This window comes from Pseudophryne corroboree, chromosome 7, assembly GCF_028390025.1.
Source record: "Pseudophryne corroboree isolate aPseCor3 chromosome 7, aPseCor3.hap2, whole genome shotgun sequence".
Taxonomy (NCBI): domain Eukaryota; kingdom Metazoa; phylum Chordata; class Amphibia; order Anura; family Myobatrachidae; genus Pseudophryne; species Pseudophryne corroboree.
Window position 1 is genome coordinate 53,319,894 of NC_086450.1, and position 27,497 is coordinate 53,347,390.

The following is a 27,497-nucleotide window of genomic DNA, read 5'->3' on the forward strand; positions in this document are numbered from 1 at the left end:
CAATGTCTCCACGGAGGAATTGATTATAATTCATTTTAATGAACATCATCTTCTCCACATTTTCTGGATGTAACCTCGTACGCCGATTGCTGACAAGGTGAGCGGCGGCACTAAACACTCTTTCGGAGTACACACTTGTGGGAGGGCAACTTAGGTAGAATAAAGCCAGTTTGTGCAAGGGCCTCCAAATTGCCTCTTTTTCCTGCCAGTATAAGTACGGACTGTCTGACGTGCCTACTTGGATGCGGTCACTCATATAATCCTCCACCATTCTTTCAATGGGGAGAGAATCATATGCAGTGACAGTAGACGACATGTCCGTAATCGTTGTCAGGTCCTTCAGTCCGGACCAGATGTCAGCATCAGCAGTCGCTCCAGACTGCCCTGCATCACCGCCAGCGGGTGGGCTCGGAATTCTGAACCTTTTCCTCGCACCCCCAGTTGCGGGAGAATGTGAAGGAGGAGATGTTGACAGGTCGCGTTCCGCTTGACTTGACAATTTTGTCACCAGCAGTTCTTTGAACCCCAGCAGACTTGTGTCTGCCGGAAAGAGAGATCCAAGGTAGGTTTTAAATCTAGGATCGAGCACGGTGGCCAAAATGTAGTGCTCTGATTTCAACAGATTGACCACCCGTGAATCCTTGTTAAGCGAATTAAGGGCTCCATCCACAAGTCCCACATGCCTAGCGGAATCGCTCTGTGTTAGCTCCTCCTTCAATGTCTCCAGCTTCTTCTGCAAAAGCCTGATGAGGGGAATGACCTGACTCAGGCTGGCAGTGTCTGAACTGACTTCACGTGTGGCAAGTTCAAAAGGTTGCAGAACCTTGCACAACGTTGAAATCATTCTCCACTGCGCTTGAGACAGGTGCATTCCACCTCCTATATCGTGCTCAGTTGTATAGGCTTGAATGGCCTTTTGCTGCTCCTCCAACCTCTGAAGCATATAGAGGGTTGAATTCCACCTCGTTACCACTTCTTGCTTCAGATGATGGCAGGGCAGGTTCAGGCGTTTTTGGTGGTGCTCCAGTCTTCTGTACGTGGTGCCTGTACGCCGAAAGTGTCCCACAATTCTTCTGGCCACCGACAGCATCTCTTGCACGCCCCTCTCGTTTTTTAAATAATTCTGCACCACCAAATTCAAGGTATGTGCAAAACATGGGACGTGCTGAAATTTGCCCATATTTAATGCGCACACAATATTGCTGGCGTTGTCCGATGCTACAAATCCATAGGAGAGTCCAATTGGGGTAAGCCATTCTGCGATGATCTTCCTCAGTTGCCGTAAGAGGTTTTTAGCTGTGTGCGTATTCTGGAAAGCGGTGATACAAAGCGTAGCCTGCCTAGGAAAGAGTTGGCGTTTGCGAGATGCTGCTACTGGTGCCGCCGCTGCTGTTCTTGCGGCGGGAGTCCATACATCTACCCAGTGGGCTGTCACAGTCATATAGTCCTGAGCCTTCCCTGCTCCACTTGTCCACATGTCCGTGGTTAAGTGGACATTGGGTACAACAGCATTTTTTAGGACACTGGTGAGTCTTTTTCTGAGGTCTGTGTACATTTTCGGTATCGCCTGCCTAGAGAAATGGAACCAAGATGGTATTTGGTACCGGGGACACAGTACCTCCAACAAGTCTCTAGTTGCCTCTGCAGTAATGATGGATACCGGAACCACGTTTCTCACCGCCCAGGATGCCAAGGCCTCAGTTATCCGCTTTGCAGCAGGATGACTGCTGTGATATTTCATCTTCCTCGCAAAGGACTGTTGGACAGTCAATTGCTTGGTGGAAGTAGTAAAAGTGGGCTTACGAGTACGACTTCCCCTCTGGGATGACCATCGACTCCCAGCAGCAACAACAGCAGCGCCAGCAGCAGTAGGCGTTACACGCAAGGATGCATCGGAGGAATCCCAGGCAGGAGAGGACTCGTCAGAATTGCCAGTGACATGGCCTGCAGGACTATTGGCATTCCTGGGGAAGGAGGAAATTGACACTGAGGGAGTTGGTGGGGTGGTTTGCGTGAGCTTGGTTACAAGAGGAAGGGATTTACTGGTCAGTGGACTGCTTCCGCTGTCGCCCAAAGTTTTTGAACTTGTCACTGACTTATGATGAATGCGCTGCAGGTGACGTATAAGGGAGGATGTTCCGAGGTGGTTAACGTCCTTACCCCTACTTATTACAGCTTGACAAAGGCAACACACGGCTTGACAAATGTTGTCCGCATTTCTGTTGAAATACTTCCACACCGAAGAGCTGATTTTTTTGGTATTTTCACCAGGCATGTCAATGGCCCTATTCCTCCCACGGACAACAGGTGTCTCCCCGGGTGCCTGACTTAAACAAACCACCTCACCATCAGAATCCTCCTGGTCAATTTCCTCCCCAGCGCCAGCAACACCCATATCCTCCTCATCCTGGTGTACTTCAACACTGACATCTTCAATCTGACTATCAGGAACTGGACTGCGGGTGCTCCTTCCAGCACTTGCAGGGGGCGTGCAAATGGTGGAAGGCGCATGCTCTTCACGTCCAGTGTTGGGAAGGTCAGGCATCGCAAACGACACAATTGGACTCTCCTTGTGGATTTGTGATTTCGAAGAACGCACAGTTCTTTGCTGTGCTTTTGCCAGCTTGAGTCTTTTCATTTTTCTAGCGAGAGGCTGAGTGCTTCCATCCTCATGTGAAGCTGAACCACTAGCCATGAACATAGGCCAGGGCCTCAGCCGTTCCTTGCCACTCCGTGTGGTAAATGGCATATTGGCAAGTTTACGCTTCTCCTCCGACAATTTTATTTTAGATTTTTGAGTCCTTTTTTTACTGATATTTGGTGTTTTGGATTTTACATGCTCTGTACTATGACATTGGGCATCGGCCTTGGCAGACGACGTTGATGGAATTTCATCGTCTCGGCCATGACTAGTGGCAGCAGCTTCAGCACGAGGTGGAAGTGGATCTTGATCTTTCCCTATTTTTGGAACCTCAACATTTTTGTTCTCCATATTTTAATAGGCACAACTAAAAGGCACCTCAGGTAAACAATCGAGATGGATGGATACTAGTATACTTATGGATGACGAGCGACTGCCGACACAGAGGTAGCTACAGCCGTGGACTACCGTACTGTGTCTGCTGCTAATATAGACTGGATGATAATGAGATAAAATTAAAATATATATATATATCACACTAGTACTGCAGCCGGACAGGTATATATTATGTAATGACGGACCTGCTGGACACTGTCTGTCAGCACTGCAGACTCCTAAAGTAAGCTACTAGTATCAAGAAGATAGAAAAAAAAAAAAAAAAACACGGGTAGGTGGTATACAATTATGGATGGACGAGCGACTGCCGACACAGAGGTAGCTACAGCCGTGGACTACCGTACTGTGTCTGCTGCTAATATAGACTGGATGATAATGAGATTAAATTAAAATATATATATATATATCACACTAGTACTGCAGCCGGACAGGTATATATTATGTAATGACGGACCTGCTGGACACTGTCTGTCAGCACTGCAGACTCCTAAAGTAAGCTACTAGTATCAAGAAGATAGAAAAAAAAAAAAAAAAACACGGGTAGGTGGTATACAATTATGGATGGACGAGCGACTGCCGACACAGAGGTAGCTACAGCCGTGGAATACCGTACTGTGTCTGCTGCTAATATAGACTGGATGATAATGAGATAAAATTAAAATATGTATATATATATCACACTAGTACTGCAGCCGGACAGGTATATATTATGTAATGACGGACCTGCTGGTGTCACAACTGAGGGCCTGAGCTGACGGGAGGCAGCCTCAGTTGTAGGGGCTGAGATGTACCGGAACCTGGGAGGTTGTATCAGACCCCTGGACATGTAAGTAACATGAATAATAACTGCCCGAAGGCGTGACCACGACAACTTGGATAAAAGTCAATGATGTTTATTATGACAACTCCGCAACACAGCAGCAGTAAAAGAAAACGTAAAAGTCAGCAAATAATAAATACAGTTCCTGGGTACTACAGGATGGCAGGAGCCACAGGGCACTGGTAGTGTGAGATAGTTCTTATGATCTTCTAGATGGAAAGTCCTTACCAGGCCCGACTGTAGCAATGGAGATAACCCAGGATTGTGCCAGCTGGTGTTCCAGGAAAAGCTGGGTTGCTGAAGGTAAAACAGCTGCTGTGGATACTGGCTGGAACCAGACTGTTGTTAGCACGGAGTGGATACTGGCTGGAACCAGTTAAATAATAGATGAACTTGGGAGCGATGAAATATGAACTGAAATGTAGAACTTGAGAGCGGAGAAATAATAATACCGGTGGAGAGTGGTAAAGTGTAGAAAGGACACCGGCCCTTTAAGGGAAGCTGTACTCTGCTGAAAGCTGAGCTGGAAGCAGGTAATGTTGTAGCTGGAAACAGATGAATCCACAATGGATTGGAGAGTCAGGCTACACCGCAGGTGGAATGCTGGTGCGGGTCTCTATGGTGGAAGTCTTGAGACAGGAGCTGGAGCCTGGAAGACAATCACAGGAGAGAGACAAACAGGAACTAGGTTTGACAACCAAAGCACTGACGCCTTCCTTGCTCAGGCACAGTGTATTTATACCTGCAGCAAGGAAGGGATTGGCTAGGCAATTATGCAGATTAACAATACTGACAACAGATTGGAGGAAATGATCAGCTGACAGAATCCAAGATGGCTGCGCCCATGCAGACACTTGGAGGGAAGTTTGGTTTGTAATCCATGTGGTAATGAAAACAGTAATGGCGGCGCCGGCCACTGGAGACAGGAGACGCCAGGCTGACAAGTGCACATCCAACCACGCGGACACAGCGGAGGCCGCGGCTGACGTAATCGCCACTCTGACACTCTGCATGCAGAAGCTCAGGGACGGCGGCGGAGGCCGCGGGAGACGCCATGCCAGATGTAATAAGGCGTTACTGTGACAGCGTCTCAGAGAGACAGGAGAGGATGCAGGAATGTGAACATTAGGATAACAGATGGAATCCGGTCCTGGAGCGCTGAGCCAGCCTTAGGAGGCATCTGATGGGTAAGAAATGGCGTCCAGATACCCGGATCGTGACAGCACCCCCCCCTTTAGGAGTGGCCCCAGGACACTTCTTTGGCTTTTGAGGAAACTTGGAATGGAATCTCCGGACCAAGGCAGGAGCATGGACATCAGAAGCATTGGTCCATGAACGTTCCTCAGGGCCGTAACCCTTCCAGTCAATAAGATACTGTAGTTGACCGTAACGGTGACGTGAGTCCAGGATCTTGGCCACTTCATACTCAACGCCTCGTTGAGTTTGGACTTTCGGAGTTGGAGGAAGTGAGGAATGAAACCGATTCAAGATCAGCGGTTTCAACAGGGAAACATGGAATGTCCTGGGTATTTTTAAGAAGGGAGGCAACTGGAGTCTGTAAGCAACAGGATTGATGACTTGTTCAATCTTGAAAGGACCGATATAGCGAGGTGCAAACTTCATACTGGGAACTCTTAACCTCAAATTCTTCGTGGATAACCATACCCGATCACCCACCTTGAGAGCAGGAACTGCTCGACGCTTCTTATCCGCAAACTTCTTGTACCTGAACGATGCCTTGAGCAGAGCTGATCGTACGCTCTTCCAGATATTGGCAAACTGATGCAAGGTGATATCCACTGCGGGAACAGAAGTTGCTGGAAGCGGTTGGAACTCAGGGACTTTAGGGTGGAATCCAAAGTTGGTGAAGAATGGTGTTGAAGAAGATGAAGAATGATACTGGTTGTTATGACAGAACTCGGCCCAGGGAAGTAATTGAACCCAGTCATCTTGAGAGGAGGACACATAGATGCGGAGGAAGGCCTCCAAGTCCTGATTCACCCTCTCGGTTTGACCATTGGTCTGAGGATGGTAAGCCGTGGAAAACTTTAGCTTGACTTGGAGGACTTGACATAAACTTCGCCAGAATTTGGCTGTGAATTGAACTCCTCGATCTGAGATAATTTCTTCAGGAAGACCGTGGAGTCGGAAGATCTCTTGTATGAATACTTGAGCCAACTTGGAAGCTGACGGAAGACCGGTGAGAGGAATGAAGTGTGCCATCTTGGTGAACCGGTCAACTACCACCCAGATGGTATTGAACTTGTTGCACATGGGTAAGTCTGTAATGAAATCCATCGACAAGTGGGTCCATGGTCGACGGGGAACGGATAGTGGAACCAGTTGCCCCGCAGGCGACTGGCGGGATACTTTATGTTGGGCACACTTTGGGCAAGATGCAATAAACTCCAAGACGTCTTTTTTCAGAGTTGGCCACCAATAGGACCTAGAGATAAACTCCAGGGTTTTTTGGATACCTGTATGTCCGGCAAAACGGGAAGCATGGGCCCAATGCATGAGCTTCTTCCTTAGCATCGGCTTCACAAAACTTTTCCCTGATGGGGGCGTAGAGTCCATCCCTACCGTGGAGAATGCCAACGGATTTATAATAGGATGCTTGTCTGAAGACTCTGACTCATTTTCTTGCTCCCATGAGCGGGAAAGGGCATCGGCCTTGCGATTCTGAGAGCCCGGACAGAACTGGAGTTTAAAGTCGAACCTGGAAAAGAAAAGTGCCCATCTGGCCTGACGAGGGTTGAGACATTGTGCGCCCTTCCGGTATAAAAGGTTCTTGTGGTCTGTAAGTATGGTGATTAAATGAGAAGCTCCCTCCAACAGATACCTCCACTCTTCTAGAGCGAGCTTGATGGCTAGCAACTCCTGGTCGCCAATGGCATAGTTGCGCTCAGCTGGGGAGAACTTCCGGGAGAAGAAACTGCAAGGATGTAAATGGCCATCTTTAGCCCTCTGAGATAACACCGCTCCTACTCCAACGGAGGAGGCATCCACCTCTAGGATGAAAGGAGAGTCGATGTCAGGCTGTTTCAGGACAGGCGCAGAGATGAACCTCTGTTTTAAAAGATGAAAAGCTTGCATGGCTTCTTCAGACCACTTGGACGGGTTAGCACCCTTCTTGGTGAAAGCAGTAATAGGCGCCACAATGGTGGAAAAGTCTCGTATAAACTTTCGGTAATAATTGGCGAACCCTAAGAACCTCTGGACCCCTTTGAGGGTTAAGGGTACCGGCCAATTCTGAATTGCTTGTAGTTTCTCAGGATCCATCTCTAGTCCGGAACCGGACACAATGTACCCTAGAAACGGAATGGACTTGACTTCAAAGACGCATTTTTCTAATTTGCAATAGAGATGATTGACACGGAGACGGGACAGAACCTCTTTAACCCAAAAACGATGTTCCTCTAAATCGTTGGCAAAAATGAGGATATCGTCTAGATAGACCACGACATGACGGTATAGAATGTCTCTGAAGATCTCATTGACAAAATGCTGGAAGACAGCTGGAGCATTGCTCAATCCGAAGGGCATGACGAGGTACTCATAATGTCCGTCACGGGTGTTAAAGGCGGTCTTCCACTCGTCACCCTCACGGATCCGGATGAGATTGTATGCACCTCGCAAGTCCAGCTTTGTAAAGATGGTAGCTCCGCTAACTCTGTCAAAGAGCTCAGTAATCAGGGGTAAAGGATAACGGTTCTTGATGGTAATGTCGTTCAAACCTCTGTAGTCGATGCACGGCCGCAGACCACCATCTTTCTTTTTTACAAAAAAGAAGCCTGCGCCGGCTGGGGAAGAAGAAGGTCGAATGAACCCCTTTGCTAGGTTCTCTTTAATGTATTCCTCCATAGAATGCGTCTCAGGCAGAGACAACGGATAAGTTCGGCCTCGAGGTGGAACCTTCCCTGGAACGAGATCAATCGGGCAGTCCCATTCTCTATGAGGAGGAAGGATATCAGCAGAAGCTTTACTGAACACATCCGTGAAATCTTGATATGGAGGAGGTGGAACATCAGACGACCTGGGGGAGGAAGAACAGACAGGCAATACTTTAAACAAACATGTCTCTGCACAGGAGGAACCCCATGCCAGGATTTGCGTAGTCGTCCAATCAATTGTAGGATTGTGAAGACGGAGCCATGGAAGGCCCAGGACCACAGGATGTGTGGCTCTTGGAATCACTAAAAGTGAAATAAGTTCGGAATGAAGAACTCCCACTCTCAGACGAACTGGTAGAGTCCTTAGAGCAATAACAGTATCAAAAATGTTACTGCCATCCACGGCAGTTAAGGAAAAGGAGGAAGGAAGTCTCTCGGTGGGTAGGGACCACCGTTTAACATAGGCTTCAGTAATAAAGTTCCCAGCTGCTCCGGAATCAAGGAGGGCAATGACGTTCCGATAACGTTGAGCAACTTGAAGCGAGACTGGGAGATTACAATCATGAGGAGATGGAGAGGAGATCATTACTCCTAGCCGGCCCTCTCCTGGGCGAGCTAGGGTTTGGAGTTTTCCCGGACGTTCGGGACAGGCATTGATGGTGTGAGACGGAGCTGCACAGTAAAGACAAAGAGACTCAGAGAGGCGTCTTCGGCGCTCAGCAGGAGTTAAACGGGAACGGCCAATTTGCATGGACTCATCTTTAGATGGTGACAGTTGACGAGGAGGAGGAGCAGAAGATTTTGGAGCAGATGATCTTCCACGCTCAGTTGCTCTCTCTCTGAAACGTAAATCAACTTTCGTGCAGAGTGAGATTAGCTCATCTAACTTAGAAGGTAAGTCTCTGGTAGCTAACTCATCTTTAATAAGCTCAGATAAGCCATGCCAGAATGCAGCATACAGGGCCTCGTCGTTCCATGCCAGTTCGGATGCCAGGATCTGGAACTGTATCAGATATTGTCCTACAGTACGTGACCCCTGGCGTAAACGGAGAATCTCGGATGAAGCTGAGGTTACCCGGCCTGGCTCGTCGAAGATGCGCCTGAATGTTGACACGAATGCAGTGTAAGAAGATAGCAGGGTGTCGGACCTCTCCCATAACGGTGATGCCCAGTCAAGGGCGGAGCCACTGAGAAGAGAGATAATGTAGGCAATTTTTGTACGGTCACTGGGAAAATTGCCAGGTTGTAGCTCAAACTGAATCTCACACTGGTTGAGAAATCCCCTGCAGAATCTTGGAGATCCGTCAAATTTTGCTGGCGTTGGAAGATGAAGACGTGGAGCAGAAATGGGTAAGGTGGGTGGGGTTATAACTGGAGTCACTGTGGTTGACGCACCAGATGCGCCTGATCCACGGAGAGTTGTCTGAATCCCATCCAGCCGAGTAGAGAGATCCTGGAGACAGCGGATGATGTGGCCCTGTGCAGCCTCCTGATGTTCTAGTCGGGCTGCCAGTTCTTGCATCGGCCTGGCCGCTTGATCCTGGTCTCCGGCTGGATTCATTAGGTCAGTGCTTACTGTCACAACTGAGGGCCTGAGCTGACGGGAGGCAGCCTCAGTTGTAGGGGCTGAGATGTACCGGAACCTGGGAGGTTGTATCAGACCCCTGGACATGTAAGTAACATGAATAATAACTGCCCGAAGGCGTGACCATGACAACTTGGATAAAAGTCAATGATGTTTATTATGACAACTCCGCAACACAGCAGCAGTAAAAGAAAACGTAAAAGTCAGCAAATAATAAATACAGTTCCTGGGTACTACAGGATGGCAGGAGCCACAGGGCACTGGTAGTGTGAGATAGTTCTTATGATCTTCTAGATGGAAAGTCCTTACCAGGCCCGACTGTAGCAATGGAGATAACCCAGGATTGTGCCAGCTGGTGTTCCAGGAAAAGCTGGGTTGCTGAAGGTAAAACAGCTGCTGTGGATACTGGCTGGAACCAGACTGTTGTTAGCACGGAGTGGATACTGGCTGGAACCAGTTAAATAATAGATGAACTTGGGAGCGATGAAATATGAACTGAAATGTAGAACTTGAGAGCGGAGAAATAATAATACCGGTGGAGAGTGGTAAAGTGTAGAAAGGACACCGGCCCTTTAAGGGAAGCTGTACTCTGCTGAAAGCTGAGCTGGAAGCAGGTAATGTTGTAGCTGGAAACAGATGAATCCACAATGGATTGGAGAGTCAGGCTACACCGCAGGTGGAATGCTGGTGCGGGTCTCTATGGTGGAAGTCTTGAGACAGGAGCTGGAACCTGGAAGACAATCACAGGAGAGAGACAAACAGGAACTAGGTTTGACAACCAAAGCACTGACGCCTTCCTTGCTCAGGCACAGTGTATTTATACCTGCAGCAAGGAAGGGATTGGCTAGGCAATTATGCAGATTAACAATACTGACAACAGATTGGAGGAAATGATCAGCTGACAGAATCCAAGATGGCTGCGCCCATGCAGACACTTGGAGGGAAGTTTGGTTTGTAATCCATGTGGTAATGAAAACAGTAATGGCGGCGCCGGCCACTGGAGACAGGAGACGCCAGGCTGACAAGTGCACATCCAACCACGCGGACACAGCGGAGGCCGCGGCTGACGTAATCGCCACTCTGACACTCTGCATGCAGAAGCTCAGGGACGGCGGCGGAGGCCGCGGGAGACGCCATGCCAGATGTAATAAGGCGTTACTGTGACAGCGTCTCAGAGAGACAGGAGAGGATGCAGGAATGTGAACATTAGGATAACAGATGGAATCCGGTCCTGGAGCGCTGAGCCAGCCTTAGGAGGCATCTGATGGGTAAGAAATGGCGTCCAGATACCCGGATCATGACAGCTGGACACTGTCTGTCAGCACTGCAGACTCCTAAAGTAAGCTACTAGTATCAAGAAGATAGAAAAAAAAAAAACCACGGGTAGGTGGTATACAATTATGGATGGACGAGCGACTGCCGACACAGAGGTAGCTACAGCCGTGGACTACCGTACTGTGTCTGCTGCTAATATAGACTGGATGATAATGAGATAAAATTAAAATATATATATATATATCACACTAGTACTGCAGCCGGACAGGTATATATTATGTAATGACGGACCTGCTGGACACTGTCTGTCAGCACTGCAGACTCCTAAAGTAAGCTACTAGTATCAAGAAGATAGAAAAAAAAAAACACCACAGGTAGGTGATATACAATTATGGATGGACGAGCGACTGCCGACACAGAGGTAGCTACAGCCGTGGACTACCGTACTGTGTCTGCTGCTAATATAGACTGGATGATAATGAGATAAAATTAAAATATATATATATCACACTAGTACTGCAGCCGGACAGGTATATATTATGTAATGACGGACCTGCTGGACACTGTCTGTCAGCACTGCAGACTCCTAAAGTAAGCTACTAGTATCAAGAAGATAGAAAAAAAAAAAACAACCACGGGTAGGTGGTATACAATTATGGATGGACGAGCGACTGCCGACACAGAGGTAGCTACAGCCGTGGACTACCATACTGTGTCTGCTGCTAATATAGACTGGATGATAATGAGATAAAATTAAAATATATATATATCACACTAGTACTGCAGCCGGACAGGTATATATTATGTAATGACGGACCTGCTGGACAGTGGACACTGTCTGCAGAATGCGTTTATAAAAACACCACACGACGAGTGTTTAACTTTTTCAGGTAGACAATCACAATATACTGGTGGTCAGCAGACAATCACAATATACTGGTGGTCAGTGGTCACTGGTCAGTCACACTGGCAGTGGCACTCTGGCAGAAAAAGTGTGCACTGTACTTAAAATATGTACTCCTGCTATAACTGCTCCCCAGTCTCCCCCACAATTAAGCTGTGTGAGCAGTGAGCACTCAGCACAGTCAGATAATGATATACAGTATTACATATGATGCAGCACACTGGGCTGAGCACAGATATGGTATGTGACTGTGTCACACTGTGTATCGTTTTTTTTCAGGCAGAGAACGGATTAATTAAACTGGTGGTGGTCACTGGTCACTGGTCACACTATCAGCAAGTAGTACTCCGTCCTAAGCAGACAATCACAATATACTGGTGGTCAGTGTGGTCACTGGTCAGTCACACTGGCAGTGTGGCACTCTGGCAGCAAAAGTGTGCACTGTACTTAAAATATATTATTTATGTACTCCTGCTCTAACTGCTCCCCAGTCTCCCCCACAATTAAGCTGTGTGAGCAGTGAGCACTCAGCACAGTCAGATATACAGTATTACATATGATGATGCAGCACACTGAGGCTGAGCACAGATATTGTATGTGACTGTGTCACACTGTGTATCGTTTTTTTTCAGGCAGAGAACGGATTAATTAAACTGGTGGTCAATGGTCACTGGTCACACTATCAGCAAGTAGTAGTACTCCAGTTCTAATATGCTCCCCAAAATTAGTAAATAGTGTCTCTAACTCTCTACTCTCTTCTCTATAAACGGAGAGGACGCCAGCCACGTCCTCTCCCTATCAATCTCAATGCACGTGTGAAAATGGCGGCGACGCGCGGCTCCTTATATAGAATCCGAGTCTCGCGATAGAATCCGAGCCTCGCGAGAATCCGACAGCGGGATGATGACGTTTGGGCGCGCTCGGGTTAGCCGAGCAAGGCGGGAAGATCCGAGTCTGCCTCGGATCCGTGTAAAAAGGCTGAAGTTCGGGGGGGTTCGGATTCCGAGAAACCGAACCCGCTCATCACTAACTGGGAGTGAATCTTAGCTTATCAAAATTGCGAACGAAAGATTCGCAATATTGCGAAAAGACTTCTCTGTGCAGTTTCTGAGTAGCTCGAGACTTACTCGGCATCTGCGATCAGTTCAGTGCTTGTCGTTCCTGGTTTGACGTCACAAACACACCCAGCGTTCGCCCAGACACTCCTCCGTTTCTCCAGCCACTCCCGCGTTTTTCCCCAGAAACGGTAGCGTTTTTTCGCACACACCCATAAAACGGCCAGTTTCCGCCCAGAAACACCCACTTCCTGTCAATCACATTACGATCACCAGAACGAAGAAAAAACCTCGTAATGCCGTGAGTAAAATACCTAACTGCATAGCAAATTTACTTGGCGCAGTCGCACTGCGGACATTGCGCATGCGCATTAGCGACTATTCGCTCCGTTTCGACAAAAAAATAACGAGCGATCAACTCGGAATGACCCCCATAGTACACAGCACAATGCAATATAACATAACTGACTGGGAAATCTATTATTTCCCATGCACTGCAGTTCATGCATACCCATCAAAGAGGCGTCTGATTGGCTCCAAATTTATTCTGCAGCAGAACAACGACCCCAAACATACAACCAATGTCATTAAGAACTATCTTCAGCGTAAAGCAGAACAAGGAGTACTGGAAGTAATGATATGGCTGCCACAGAGCCCTAATCTCAACATCATTGAGTCTGTCTGGGATTATATGAAGAGAAAGAAGAATTTGAGCAAGGCTGGGTACACACTCACCGATGTCACATTAGATGTAACATCGTGCAAGATCCCCACCGCAAACAATATCGTTCATACACACTGCACGATATTGTTTGCTTCTCGTCAGTGACAGCCATCCAGGTGCATGCCGTCTTGAACAATATCTTTAGATTCAGGGTCGGACTGACCCACATGTTCCAGACTGTGCACTTGTATTATACATGGTAGATATGTTGCATTACACTGCACTAAACTATTGTGTATTTCAAGCCTCTGTGGAGGCTGGCCACACCCCCTTTGTAAGCTGGCCACACCCCTAAGTATGGGTCCTATCACAGCATTCCCCTGGTGGGCCCTTCATGCCCCAGTCTGACACTGTTTAGATTTCAAGGTGAAAACTGAAGATAATGGGCCTAATTCAGAATTGATTGCAGCAGCAAATTTGTTAGCAGTTGGGCAAAACCATGGCCCTCATTCTGAGTTGATTGCTCGCTGCCGATTTTCGCAGCGTAGCGATCAGGCTAGATATTGGCATTTATGCGCATGGTACGCAGCGCGCATGCGCTAAGTACTTTCACACAAAACTTTGTAGTTTTACACAAGCTCGAGCGACGCTTTTCAGTCGCTCGAGTGTTCGTTGTTTGATTGACAGGAAGTGGGTGTTTCAGGGTGGCAATTCAGCGTTTACAGGGAGTGTGCTAAAAAACACAGGTGTGCCAGGTAAAAACGCAGGAGTGGCTGGAGAAACGGGGGAGTGGCTGGCCGAATGCAGGGCATGTTTGTGAGGTCAAACCAGGAACTAAACAGACTGCAGTCATCGCAAGCTAGGAGTAAGTCTTTAGCCACTCTGAAACTGCATGAAATTTTTTAGTTGCAGAACTGTTAACCTTTCGATCGCACTTCTGCTAAGCTAAGATACACTCCCTGAGGGCGGCGGCCTAGCGTTTGCATTGCTGTTAAAAGCAGCTAGCGAGCGATCAACTCGGAATGAGGGCCCATGTGCACTGGAGGGGGGGGGGGGGGCAGATATAACATGTGCAGAGAGAGTTAGATATGGGTGGGGTGTGTTCAAACTGAAATTTAAATTGCAGTGTAAATATAAAGCAGCCAGTATTTACCCTGCACAGAAACAATATAACCCACCCAAATCTAAAGGGCCCCATACACTAGACCGATTTCAGCCCAATTCGGGCATTCGGCCCAATATATTGGGTGAAATCGGGCATTTTCGGTGTGCTTTTCCCCTGATCTGATCCGATGCGTGTTCCCGTGTGCATCGGATCGGATTCCCCTAGATCCGACAGTGCTGCACTCGTCATATGTCGGATCCCGCAGTAAATGGATGGGAAAGTAAAAGATACATCATATGCAAAAAAAACCTGCATACGATATATCTTTTACTATCCTATACAGCGGAGTATAGTGCAGCACACAGTAGCATGCCCCCTATACACAGTCACTATACTGCACAGCCACTTATAAGTCTGGACACAGAACAATACAGCAGAATATAGCGCAGCATACAGCAGCATGCCCCATGTACACAGTTACTATACTGCACAGCCACTAATGAGACTACAATACAGTAGAGTATAGCGTAGCACACAGCAGCATGACCCCTATACACAGTCACTATACTGCACAACCACTAATAAGTCTGGACACAGCACAATACAGCAGAGTATAGCGCAGCACACAGCAACATGACCCCTATACACAGTCACTATAATGCACAGCCACTAATGAGTCTTTTCGCTGCCTCTCTCAGGAAAATATTCCAACAGAACCTCCACCGGAAGTTTTTTGCAATGAGTGGGTACGTATGACTGACAAAGATAGGGTATCATTCCCTAGGGTGGGCAGCTTTGAACCAGAGGTACTGCAGAATGTAGGTAGTAAAATATGTCTGATTAAATCCAGAAAACAAAGGATTAGACATAACGATTATTTAAACCTGTGGCAACAAGAGGGGGAGGTGCAAAAGGGAACAAACTCGCAAAGCAAGTTCCAAACCTAGCAGGAATGAGGGCACGGACACACCATTATCGACCCAGGTCGAAGGGGAAGAGATGGCTACAGTCAATGGTATATCTGTAAATGATAGTAGAATGCAAGAAAAATGTATTAACCTTAATTTTTGCACGTTGTATCCTGTTTTGAAGTCTCTCCAAGGTTATAGGTCACAGGAAGATGAAGGACACAGCCAAATCGCAGCTCTCATTCAGGCAGTCACCTTGCAGGAAACTCAAGTGGGGCCTGTCCATCCAGTAAGAGCAGTAACAATATTCCCCACTGAAAGAACTGGTGAGGTCACAGCTACCGGTTAGTGTGAGACGGGTCACTGCACAGAGACAACAACACCTTACAGCAAACAGATTAGGAACGGAATGGTAGGATTACATCCTGTCTTGGAAATAGTAATTCCCAATGGGGGACCCGATAGTCAGGGAGAAATCCTCACCAGGAATAATGCAATGTATTGCCCGTGGTCCAGAGCAGAGCTGCGGTCAATCATTTCAGAATTCCCCGATCCCCAGAAGCATTTAGCCAGATGTCAAAAGTTTATCAGAGATCTGGGTAATGCTCATGAACCAGCTAACAAAGATTGGCGGATATTTTTGAAAGCATGCCTACCCCCTAATATTGACACCACAAAATTCATAACAGATTGTAAATTAGATGCAGAGGTACCTCTCACTGATGAACACAATCAGGAGAATGTACGGCAAATCAATCTGCAATTAGGAGTATATTTCCCTACTGTTGTCAAATGGAATAAAATCTTCTCCATAAGACAAAAGGAAGGTGAAACGGCATCCGAATATTTCCATCGGGCTCTGCAAATAATGGATAGATACATTGGGGTATCGGATATAGGGAACGATGCGAATTACAGGGAGGTGGCCGTCTCTGTGCTAATGGACGGGCTCAATAAGACAGTAAGGGACAGGGTACAAACATCTTTGCCTAATTGGAGAGGGGTCACAGTAGCTCGTCTTAGAGAGTGCGCAATTAAACACCACAAGAATATTGCTAGGCGCAGAGAACAACAGGAGGAGAAGCTGATGACAGTAAGTCTACAGGCTCTTGCAGCAAAGCCTCATCAGCCTAAACCCCAAAACCCTGGTAGTAGGAAAAGACAGAGAATATGTTACACTTGTAGGAAGGAAGGGCATTTTGCCAGAGATTGTAGGCATAGTAGAACACATAGTCAATATAGACCCCTAGACAGAGAAAACAAGCCACATTATTAAACACATAGACGGGATCAAGGGACATATAGTAAGGAATCACGAGCCATATAGAAAACACAGATTCGGTTAATGGGAAGAACGGAATAAATGCAACTTTACCCTTTTGACAAAACTTGCTGGGGTTAAGATGAGGCCTCTAAACTTTTGCTTCTTTCTCTAGCAGAAATGGCCCCTGATTAACTTAACAGGAGTTTTGTTAGAGATGGTATACATGTAGCGTGCTCCCGCCCAGGAAGTACAAAGTATGTTGGATACCCACGAAGACTAATGTTGCATTTCACGGTTCTAGATGCATGTCCATCACAGGTAGAGGAAATGATCTCACAGATACCGGGTTCCCTATGAACTTAGGATGGACAGGACACTGGATTGATGGCTGGGATAGTCCCAGTAGAGATACGACACACATAAATTTTTTAAGGGGAGCAGACCTAGTAGAAAAGTCATTCCCCGTAGTGCCCAATCCAGTTGTCAAATTTTCTAAAATCCTCTTTACCTCTACAAACTTATCTGTTACTAACCTCTATGTGATTTTTCTTCAAAGTTTCCCCTCATCCCTTACGTTCACCGACAGGAGGGTACAATACATGGACCCGATTACAGTTCAAACGCCACACGCCTACTCGGTCCTTCAGAGTTCTGCCCAAATCCAGTATATCTCACCAGCATAAGGACACCAGTTTTAATGCAGTGTGCCTGGTCATGCACAAAGGGTGGAGAATGAGAATACTGGTGAAGGGAGACTGTGTACAGACACCGATATGCATGATGGTGTGACAGCCTGTTGGTGAATGCCAAACCTGACATTTTCTTTTTTATTTACTATATTTCCCCTCTCTTCTCTCATCCAGAGACAGTTTACTTCACACAACTGATAACAAACGATAGTAAATTAAAATGCAAAATTTGTGTTCCCTACAGGAAAAGGCAGTCTGGAGGTCAAAGGGGTATGGCCAGGAGTCCTCAGGACTTTGGACAGGTGGACACGGTATGCCGGTGGCCCCCAGAGCATATCTTCCAAGTCTACCTGAGGCGGCACACGGTCTGACTCATCTGGGCAAAGAGGGTATGTGCAAGCTGGTAAGAGCCTACTGGTGTGCACCAGGATTCTCTTCTCATGCAGGTAAGAGAGCAATGACATGTTTTACTTGCTTGAGGAAGAATATTGGTAAGACAATACCAACAGAGCCATCCCATATCCCTCCTACAGACGGACCTTTTCAGGTAATACAAATCAACTTCATACAGTTACCACCCTGTAGGAATTTGACATATGTGTTAGTATGTATTGATGTATTTTCCAACTGGGTAGAAGTGTTCCCTGCTGCCACAAATACTGCTACGTTCACTGCAAAGAAAATTGTGCAGGAATTTGTTTGTAGATATGGTATCCCTAGAATGGTCATGTGCAAGCTGATGGGAATTAATAGCAAGCTACATCCTCCGTACCGACCACAGGCGAGTGCGAAGGTAGAGAGAGTGAACAGCACTATTAAGAACAAGCTGATGGCTGAAACTGGATTGCTGTGGCCAGAAGCTTTGCCACTAGTGCTGTACAGCATCAGAACCACTCCCAGGTCACCGCTTAATTTATCACCCTTTGAAATTCTTTTTGGTCGACAACCTCATGTAATGATAGACCCCCAGGATGATTTGAAATGCAATAAGGAAGTGACTGTGAAATATTTGGTTGGGATGAGCCAGCAGCTGAGAAATCAACAAAGAAATCTAAAGCTGGTGATTCCTGACCTACCAAACAGTAATTGTCATGAGATTGAGCCTGGGGATTATGTGATGATTCGAAATTTCTTACGCTCAGGTTGCCTCATAGACAGGTGGGAAGGACCATACCAAGTCTTGTTAACCAGCACAACAGCATTAAAGGTCGCCGAAAGAGAGACTTGGGTCCACTCGTCCCACTGCAGGAAGGTCGCTGACCAGGAGAGGACTCGTGACAAAGAGCAAGGTGAAGAGAACCTCGTATCACTAGAGTGTTTGTCCCGGGATAGTTGAGAGGCAGGACTGTTGAAAGGCACCTGAGCACGGAGAGCAGCAAAATCTAAGACGGTTGTCGCACCATTTTCATTCTTCACCCCCCCCCCCTGCATTTTCCTGCCTTTTCTCCTCCTTATTTTCCTTCTTTCCCCTAACAAAATGGATCTATCACAAGAGACTGCGTTTCGGGTTCTGCTATTAATTCTGTTTGTGATCAGGACAATTTGTTTTGGTGAGGGTCCCAGAGAGGTCGAGCAGGGATCTGGAATGGGTTCTGATGGTGAGTACGAATTTGTAGGATCTCAGGAGCAGCACATCACTCGAGTAAAGGCTGGTATCAGTAAGCGCTCTGGTAGTCATGGAGCTCGGAGGCAATGTGAAGGGTTATTGTCTGATGAATATTGTATTTGTAGGAATTGTGAGAACATAGGGGTATATTTACTAACATTCGTAATTTTCGGAAAAAGGTCAAAGTTCAATCACGAATGACATCGAAAGTGTAAAACTGCAACTTTTTGAATTTATTACGACTAATTTACTAAGCTGTCGTATTCGGATTTTTCATTTGTTCCGATGTCGATGTCATTCGTGTTTTTTTTACCTTTTTTACGGCAGTGATTAGCAAAACACTGCCGACTTTTTCAAAATGAATCTCGGCCGGATCTGTGTGATCCGTGCTGGGTTTTTTTTTTTTTTAAATAAACACTGTAAAACGGAGAAAAAAAATGCGTGGGGTCCCCCCTCCTAAGCATAACCAGCCTCGGGCTCTTTGTGCCGACCCTGGTTGCAGAAATATGGGGGGGAAAATGACAGGGGTTCCCCCATATTTAAGCAACCAGCATCGGGCTCTGCGCCTGGTCCTGGTTCCAAAAATACGGGGGACAAAAAGAGTAGGGGTCCCCCGTATTTCTAAAACCAGCACCGGGTTCCACTAGCTGGACAGATAATGCCACAGCCGGGGGTCACTTTTATATAGTGCCCTGCGGCTGTGGCATCAAAAATCCAACTAGTCACCCCTGGCCGGGGTACCCTGGGGGAGTGGGGACCCATTCAATCAAGGGGTCCCCCCCCCAGCCACCCAAGGGCCAGGGGTGAAGCCCGAGGCTGTCCCCCCCATCCAATTGGCTGCGGATGGGGGCCTGATAGCCTTTTGTGAAAATGAAAAGATATTGTTTTTAGTAGCAGTACTACAAGGCCCAGCAAGCCTCCCCCGCATGCTGGTACTTGGAGAACCACAAGTACCAGCATGCGGCGGAAAAACGGGCCCGCTGGTACCTGTAGTACTACTACTAAAAAAATACCCAAAAAAAGACAAGACACACACACCTTGAAAGTAAAGATTTATTACATACATCCACACAAACATACAAACATACTTACCTATGGCCCCACGCAGGTCGGTCCTCTTCTCCAGTAGAATCCAAGGGGTACCTGTTGAATAAATTATACTCACCAGCTCCAGGGTCCCAGGCTCCTCGTAGCATCCATTTGTAATCCACGTACTTGAATAAAATAAAAAAAACGGACACCCGAGCCATGCACTGAAAGGGGACCCATGTTTGCACATGGGTCCCCTTTCCCCAACTGCCAGAAACCCACTGTGACTTCTGTCTAAGTGGGTTTCTTCAGCCAATCAGGGAGCGCCACGTTGTAGCACCCTCCTGATCGGCTGTGTGCTCCTGTACTGACTGACAGGCAGCACGCGGCAGTGTTACAATGTAGCGCCTATGCGCTCCATTGTAACCAATGGTGGGAACTTTCTGCCCTGCGGTTGACCGAAAGTGACCTCACCGCTGAGCAGAAAGTTCCCACCATTGGTTACAATGGAACGCATAGGCGCTACATTGTAACACTGCCGTGTGCCGCCTGTCAGTCAGTACAGGAGCACACAGCCGATCAGGAGGGTGCTACAACGTGGCGCTCCCTGATTGGCTGAAGAAACCCACTTAGACAGAAGTCAGAGTGGGTTTCTGGCAGTCGGGGAAAGGGGACCCATGTGCAAACATGGGTCCCCTTTCAGTGCGTGGCTCGGGTGTCCGTTTTTTTATTTTATTCAAGTACGTGGATTACAAATGGATGCTACGAGGAGCCTGGGACCCTGGAGCTGGTGAGTATAATTTATTCAACAGGTACCCCTTGGATTCTACTGGAGAAGAGGACCGACCTGCGTGGGGCCATAGGTAAGTATGTTTGTATGTTTGTGTGGATGTATGTAATAAATCTTTACTTTCAAGGTGTGTGTTTCTTGTTTTTTTTTGGGTATTTTTTTAGTAGTAGTACTACAGGTACCAGCGGGCCCGTTTTTCCGCCGCATGCTGGTACTTGTGGTTCTCCAAGTACCAGCATGCGGGGGAGGCTTGCTGGGCCTTGTAGTACTGCTACTAAAAACAATATCTTTTCATTTTCACAAAAGGCTATCAGCCCCCCATCCGCAGCCAATTGGATGGGGGGGACAGCCTCGGGCTTCACCCCTGGCCCTTGGGTGGCTGGGGGGGGGACCCCTTGATTGAAGGGGTCCCCACTCCCCCAGGGTACCCCGGCCAGGGGTGACTAGTTGGATATTTGATGCCACGGCCGCAGGGCACTATATAAAAGTGACCCCCGGCTGTGGCATTATCTGTCCAGCTAGTGGAGCCCGGTGCTGGTTTTAAAAATACGGGGGACCCCTACTCTTTTTGTCCCCCGTATTTTTGGAACCAGGACCAGGCGCAGAGCCCGATGCTGGTTGCTTAAATATGGGGGAACCCCTGTCAATTTTTCCCCCATATTTCTGCAACCAGGATCGGCTCAAAGAGCCCGAGGCTGGTTATGCTTAGGAGGGGGTACCCCACGCAATTTTTTTTTAGAAAATAACCACTTTCCCACCCCTTCCCACTGATATACATGCACGGATCTCATGGATCCCTGCATGCCTATACAATCACGGATTAAAAAAGCGGGTCTGGTTTTTTTTAGCACTTTTTTACGAGTTGTAATTTTTCACGGCAGTGTTTTATTTTTTTTTGCTTTGCACTTCTTAGTAAATGACCGAGATTCATACTTAAACAGCCGCGTTTTGACCGATGGTGTATTCATTCGTAATTATTTTCATGGACTACCCAAAAAATACGAATGCCCTCATCACTGCCGTGATTTGAGTTTAGTAAATTACCGAGATGACACTTTGAAGAAAAAACGGCATCTCGGTCAAAATCGGGACCTTAGTAAATATACCCCTAAGTTGAAGACGGGTGCATCCAGACATGGACAGAGCCGAAACTAGGGGGGGGCTAGGGGGGCATGTGACCTGGGCGCCAGACTGGAGAGGGCGCCGAGACTGTCACTTTAATCCCCCCTAACGCCCCCTCCCTATGCAGCAGCGATAGTTTAGAGCTGGCGGAACTCGAGCGCCAGACTCTGCTAGCTGCTGCCTAGCCAGACACACTGCATCCTGAGATGAAACTGAAAATAAACTACATCTCCAAGCAGCCCTTGCTGCCGGGAGGTGTACTTTACTTTCAGTTTAATCTCTGCAGCGTGCTGTGATCAGCACAGCAGAGCCGCATCAAGAGGGGGTAGAGGGTACAAATTACTAGCCCACTGCCACTGACTTTAATCATTGCAGCCACTGCTGCAATGCACAAGAAATTCCGAGGTCCGAAAAGGGGGCGGGGCTAAACGGCACTGTACACACAGTGCCACCATGCCAGCCAGCAACAGCATGATAGGGAGGAGAGGAGTAGCACAGCCTAAACAGTGAGTATAACTCAGGGATGAGCACTGTATGTGTGTCACTGCTATATGTGTGTATGAATGTGCGCATGTTTTGATTGTATGTGAATTGGTGTGTGACTATATATCTGTATGGGTGTAGTATACGTGACCGGGCATACCGACACCGGTATCCCGGGAGCGGAATGCTGTCGGGGGGCAGGTGGTGGTGAGCGCTGCAAGCCCCTTTGCAGGCTCGCTGCGCTCACCACGCTGGGGTGGGAGTGGTCCTTGTTGGTCGGCATGCCGACCGTCGGGATTGTGAGGGGGCGGGATTGTGCATCCAAGGTCCGGCACTCCCAGTGCAGTATGAATTACTTTGCTGGTGTCCTCACAGGTGTAAGTAGATACAGAAGCAAAAGGTGCGGCACTGAAACTGATTCTCCGTAATTAAGAGACACACACGGTCCTGCGTTTCAAATGCAGGACCGTGTGTGTCTCTTGATTATGGAGAATCAGCTTCAGTGCCGCACCTTTTGCTGAGATATATATATATCTCAGCGCTAAGTTAATGGCTCGCCCCGGGTGCCAAAACTCCTAGTTTCGGCCCTGACATGGACCGCCATCCGTTGAGTGATTACCACTCATTAGTGGGTAAGGTCTTAAACCAGACAGAATGCTGGATGTGCTCACAGGTACCTCAAGGTCAGAGTAAGTCAGGATTAGTACCATACCCTTTAGCAATAGATGAGGTACTCGAATTACGGGGTGGGAGACCGGTGGACAAGAAATTCAATATCTCCAGGCCCCCTAGCTTGAAGCTCCACCAGTATCATTTAGACAGGTCCTTATTGTGTTTTAATATTTCCAATGACCGAAAATCGGGAAATTGGGAAGTGACGTGGAATAACCAGACAATGACCTTTTCACACAGAGCTGATTAAGATACCCATAGACTCTGAACTTGTACGCCAAATAGCCAACAGTGGGAGGTATTTTCGGTATAGGTATACACGTGGAAGCAAGACCATGTGGGTTGGAAAAGTATCGTATGGGTATTGTGCCCATATCATCCAGCCCGATACTTGTCCTGAGCAAATGGGAGAATTAGGGATTGGTTTCTTTACTTGGAAAGTTTGCAATATGGTGATGTTACATTTTGTTCCCTATGTTCTCCCAGATGATGCCTATTTCATATGTGGGAGGAAAGCGTACAAGTGGCTTGCCCCGAGCTCTGAGGGATTGTGTTATATTAGGAGAGTACTACCGGAGGTCATGACCATAACCCGCGACAAAATGAAAGACGTTCACCACAGTGCTCAGACTCCTTATACTCATACTCATTATGAACACATCATCAAGAGACACCTCATAGATAGGGCAGAGCACGCAGCCTCTGATTTGATCCACGAATCCACCGGGATTCAGTTCCTTCTCGCATTAGACATCACCCGTACTGCCAGAGGAACTATAAATTATAGGTATATCCATGCGCTAGTGAACTTGATAGATAGTATCACTGAGATGTATGATGACACCTTCAGGTATACGGGAAGGGAGTTACAAGCCTACAAGAAGGAACTGATCCAGCACAGGATGGTCCTTAATTACGTCACAGCCATGACAGGTGGGTACTGTGTTACTCTGGCAACTCAATATGGTGTGAAGTGCTGTACATATATTACGAACAGCACTGACGACCCCACGGAGATCATCGATCAGAAGATGGACGAGATCTTGCAGTTGAAGTGGGAGTTCAGGAGGAAGCACAACCTTAACTTAGCGACTGTGGGTAATGAACTGACCGGCTGGGTCTCATGGTTGAACCCACGCAAATGGTTCTAAGGTTTAGGAGAGTGGGCTCAAAATGTCATTATGAGTGTGGGGAAGTTTCTCCTTTGTATCCTGGGAGTCATCATAATTATTGGTTTGATATTTAGGTGTGTTCAAATTCTAACTCGACGCAAGCGCAGCACAAATTTGATGAGTCTAAGGAGTGAGGGCACTGTTATAGCAGCAGATTTAATTTATGATCCATCCATAGAGACAGTGTTATGATAAGGATTGCAAATGAATTTCATGGCCTGTTTCTTTCACCCGTTTTTCTCTGTTTCCCCCTCTGCCCAGATACATCCAACCGGAAAAGACGTCAGCCCTACCCAAAATGTTTATGTGAATGTATTCTTATATATATGTCTTATCTTCATCTCTGCAACCTCCAGTTAATAGCACACATAGTCGACAGGTGATATCCACATATACTAGCACTCACGTATGTTCCCCCTCCATGTATCATCAACTAAATGTGCACCCCATTTGTAGAAACAAGCAGCCGAAAAGAGCTCGGTACTGTTTGTTGGCCCATTTACAAACCCTTAATACGGGATGAGAAGGATTTAATGTATACTTCGCAATACCTCGAAGCTTATTTAGAACATATACGGCACGATGATACATGCCCCTCAGACATTGATTCATACATACATGCTTTTTACTATCCCACTAGGTCATACATTCCCCACCTACAACTCTCCCCGATCATCCAAGCTTTTGTATATATTGTATAGGTAATATTTTTTTTCTGTTTATTGATTAGTTAGTGGCAGTTATTGATGACTGCCAAAGGATGGACTGTCGAAGTCGGAAAATATTACAGTACACACATCACATACAAACACCACATAGATGGCCTCCGTGCGCGTACTTATTTGGCCGTGCGTGCACATATTCGCAATTTGCGTATGGTCGCTACCGCGATCCTGCGTATTAGCGCATGGTATGAGTAATTACGGTAGAGTTTGTACTCGCATGGAAAAGCCACAAAGACATATCATATATCTAATCCATATATTGCATAAATCACCCACTGTCTGCTAACTCTTCTAATAGCATGAAGGTGAGTCGCACATAAATTATCCTCCCAGAGACTCAAATACAATGTACCAGATGGCCTTATTTACACAAAGCTTTGAAATCCTATGAAGAAGGAAAATACCTTTGGTTACCACTATTGTTCTAGAAGTTGTCCAGAATCTGTCGAAGACAATAAATACTGGATTGTCATTGTCTTATCTGAAGACAGGACAAACAAGAAAGACAATATCCAGGAACCTAGGTTGACTGAAGAGAAACTCAATTAGCAATAGCTAACAAAATTACAAACCAGACATTTAGAAATCTGAGGTAATAACATTCATAGTCTAAACTCTTGGAGATATATGTATGTGTATATATATATATATATATATATATATATAATTTCTAACAAATTGTAATAGCAGGAGTGTGTGTGTATGTATATGGATATATATGGATATCTTGAGGATGGAAATAGATAATCATATCATGTGTGGGATCATATTGTTCAGAGTCACGTAAACATTAATCTGGTGGGTATAAGAATATTATCATATATTGCAACATTAAGTTATTAATAATACCAGATTTATGTATGATTAATGTGATGGGTTTAACTGGTCATGGGGCAGGAACTCAGATGCAAACAACAGAAATCACATCTCAAGTCTTAGCCATCGCCCACCTCTTGAGCTGACCAATGATCCCCGGTGCAAAGGATATGTCCCACCCCCGAACCAATGGAAGAAGAGCACACAGTGTCTATTGTATTATGTTTTGATCCACTGTATAAAAAGCCAGCTGCAGGCCAGGTCACTATCACAGACTCTGAAGGTTATCTACCTTGATGACTGAGGACCAGACTGGGAAGCGCAGGTGAAACTAAAACGTATGTACCATTGACTGTAGCCAGTTTTCTATTGTATTGTATTGTATTGTTATTGTAACCCCCTTTCAGTAATTATATGTTGGTGTGTCGGAACCCGGCATTTTAAATACAATCTGGTGTTGTGTCTCCTTTCCCTGCTAAGGTTATAAGTGTATTTCAGTCACACGTGTAGCTGCTAAGTGCTCACGGCGTGTCTCTGGGTGTGTACGCACTGCATGTACTTTGTACGGCCAGCGCGGCGTTAGTACGCAAACCACGTACATGGTACGGGGCTTTGTACGCTAACGGTGTAAAAAGTACGTAGGCTAAGGTTTGATTACAGCGGCCGCAGCGGCTCCATTTTAAAGTGTATTTAATGTGTTTTTAAAGTGTTGCTTTTAGTCCTGTATGTAAATCAACGTTTACAACATAGTCACTATACTGCACAGCCACTAATGAGATTGGGCACAGCACAATACTGCAGAGTATATAGTGCATCACACAGCAACTTGACCCTTATACACAGTCACTATACTGCACAGCCAATAATGAGTCTGGACACAGCACAATACAGCAGAGTATAGTGCAGCACACAGCAGTGTGCAGCTTTCCCTCTATACACGGTCATTATACAGCACAGCCACTTATGAGTCTGGACACAGCACACAGCCAATAGAGCAGAGTCAGCGCAGCATACAGCAGCGTGCATTTCTGTGAAATTGCGCTGAGCCCTGGCCACGTCGCCTTAAATAGAATCCAACTTCTGTGAGAATCCGACACCGGGAGTATGATGTACGGCCTCGAAGTGGGATCCGAGTCTAGTGGGTACACCTGAGCCTTGGCTCGCTGGTGTTTGTAGTGGCTCGGATTCCACAGAATCTGAACTGCTTATCTCTACTATTAACATTTCTGTTTTTGAAAGCATTCATACTTTGCAGCATTTTTTCCACACCTACCTAAAACTTTTACACAGTACTGTATTTTGGGAGATTGGGGGAAGTGATGTGAAGGGTTTAGGTTTATATATAGCAATGGCGGAAAACGCTAGCCACAGAGAGAAGGAGTTGTGGTGCTGATACACAGGAAGGAGATAAAAGAAAGTTGTGTAACTGGGGGCTGATCACTGAATGTAAATGGTAGCATTCAGCTGAAGGTGATGACGAAGAGAATGAGAAGGATAACTGGACAAGTGTTGAGTGAGGAATAAATGCCGTACAATGGAAATTACAGATAATTTGGTGCTGTTGAGAGAATTGGTGACTGCAAAGAAAGAAACACAGAATAGTACAGCTAGCACTGGATTTTGAGAAGGGTTTTTTCCTGGTGGGCCTGATTCATAGCCGCAGTGCCGAGGCTCATGTAGATGAGCAATTATTTGCAACTGAGCGATTATTTGCAACTGCGCACGCATCAATGATTTTGAAGTTTCCTACCACGTTATACCGAGCGTTCACACAAAGGTGCTGTTACCATCGGGACAGATGGCATCAGAAGTGTTTAAAACTTAATTACTAATAACCAAAGACAGAAATGCACGCACACCAATTCGCGCTATATGTGAGTCAG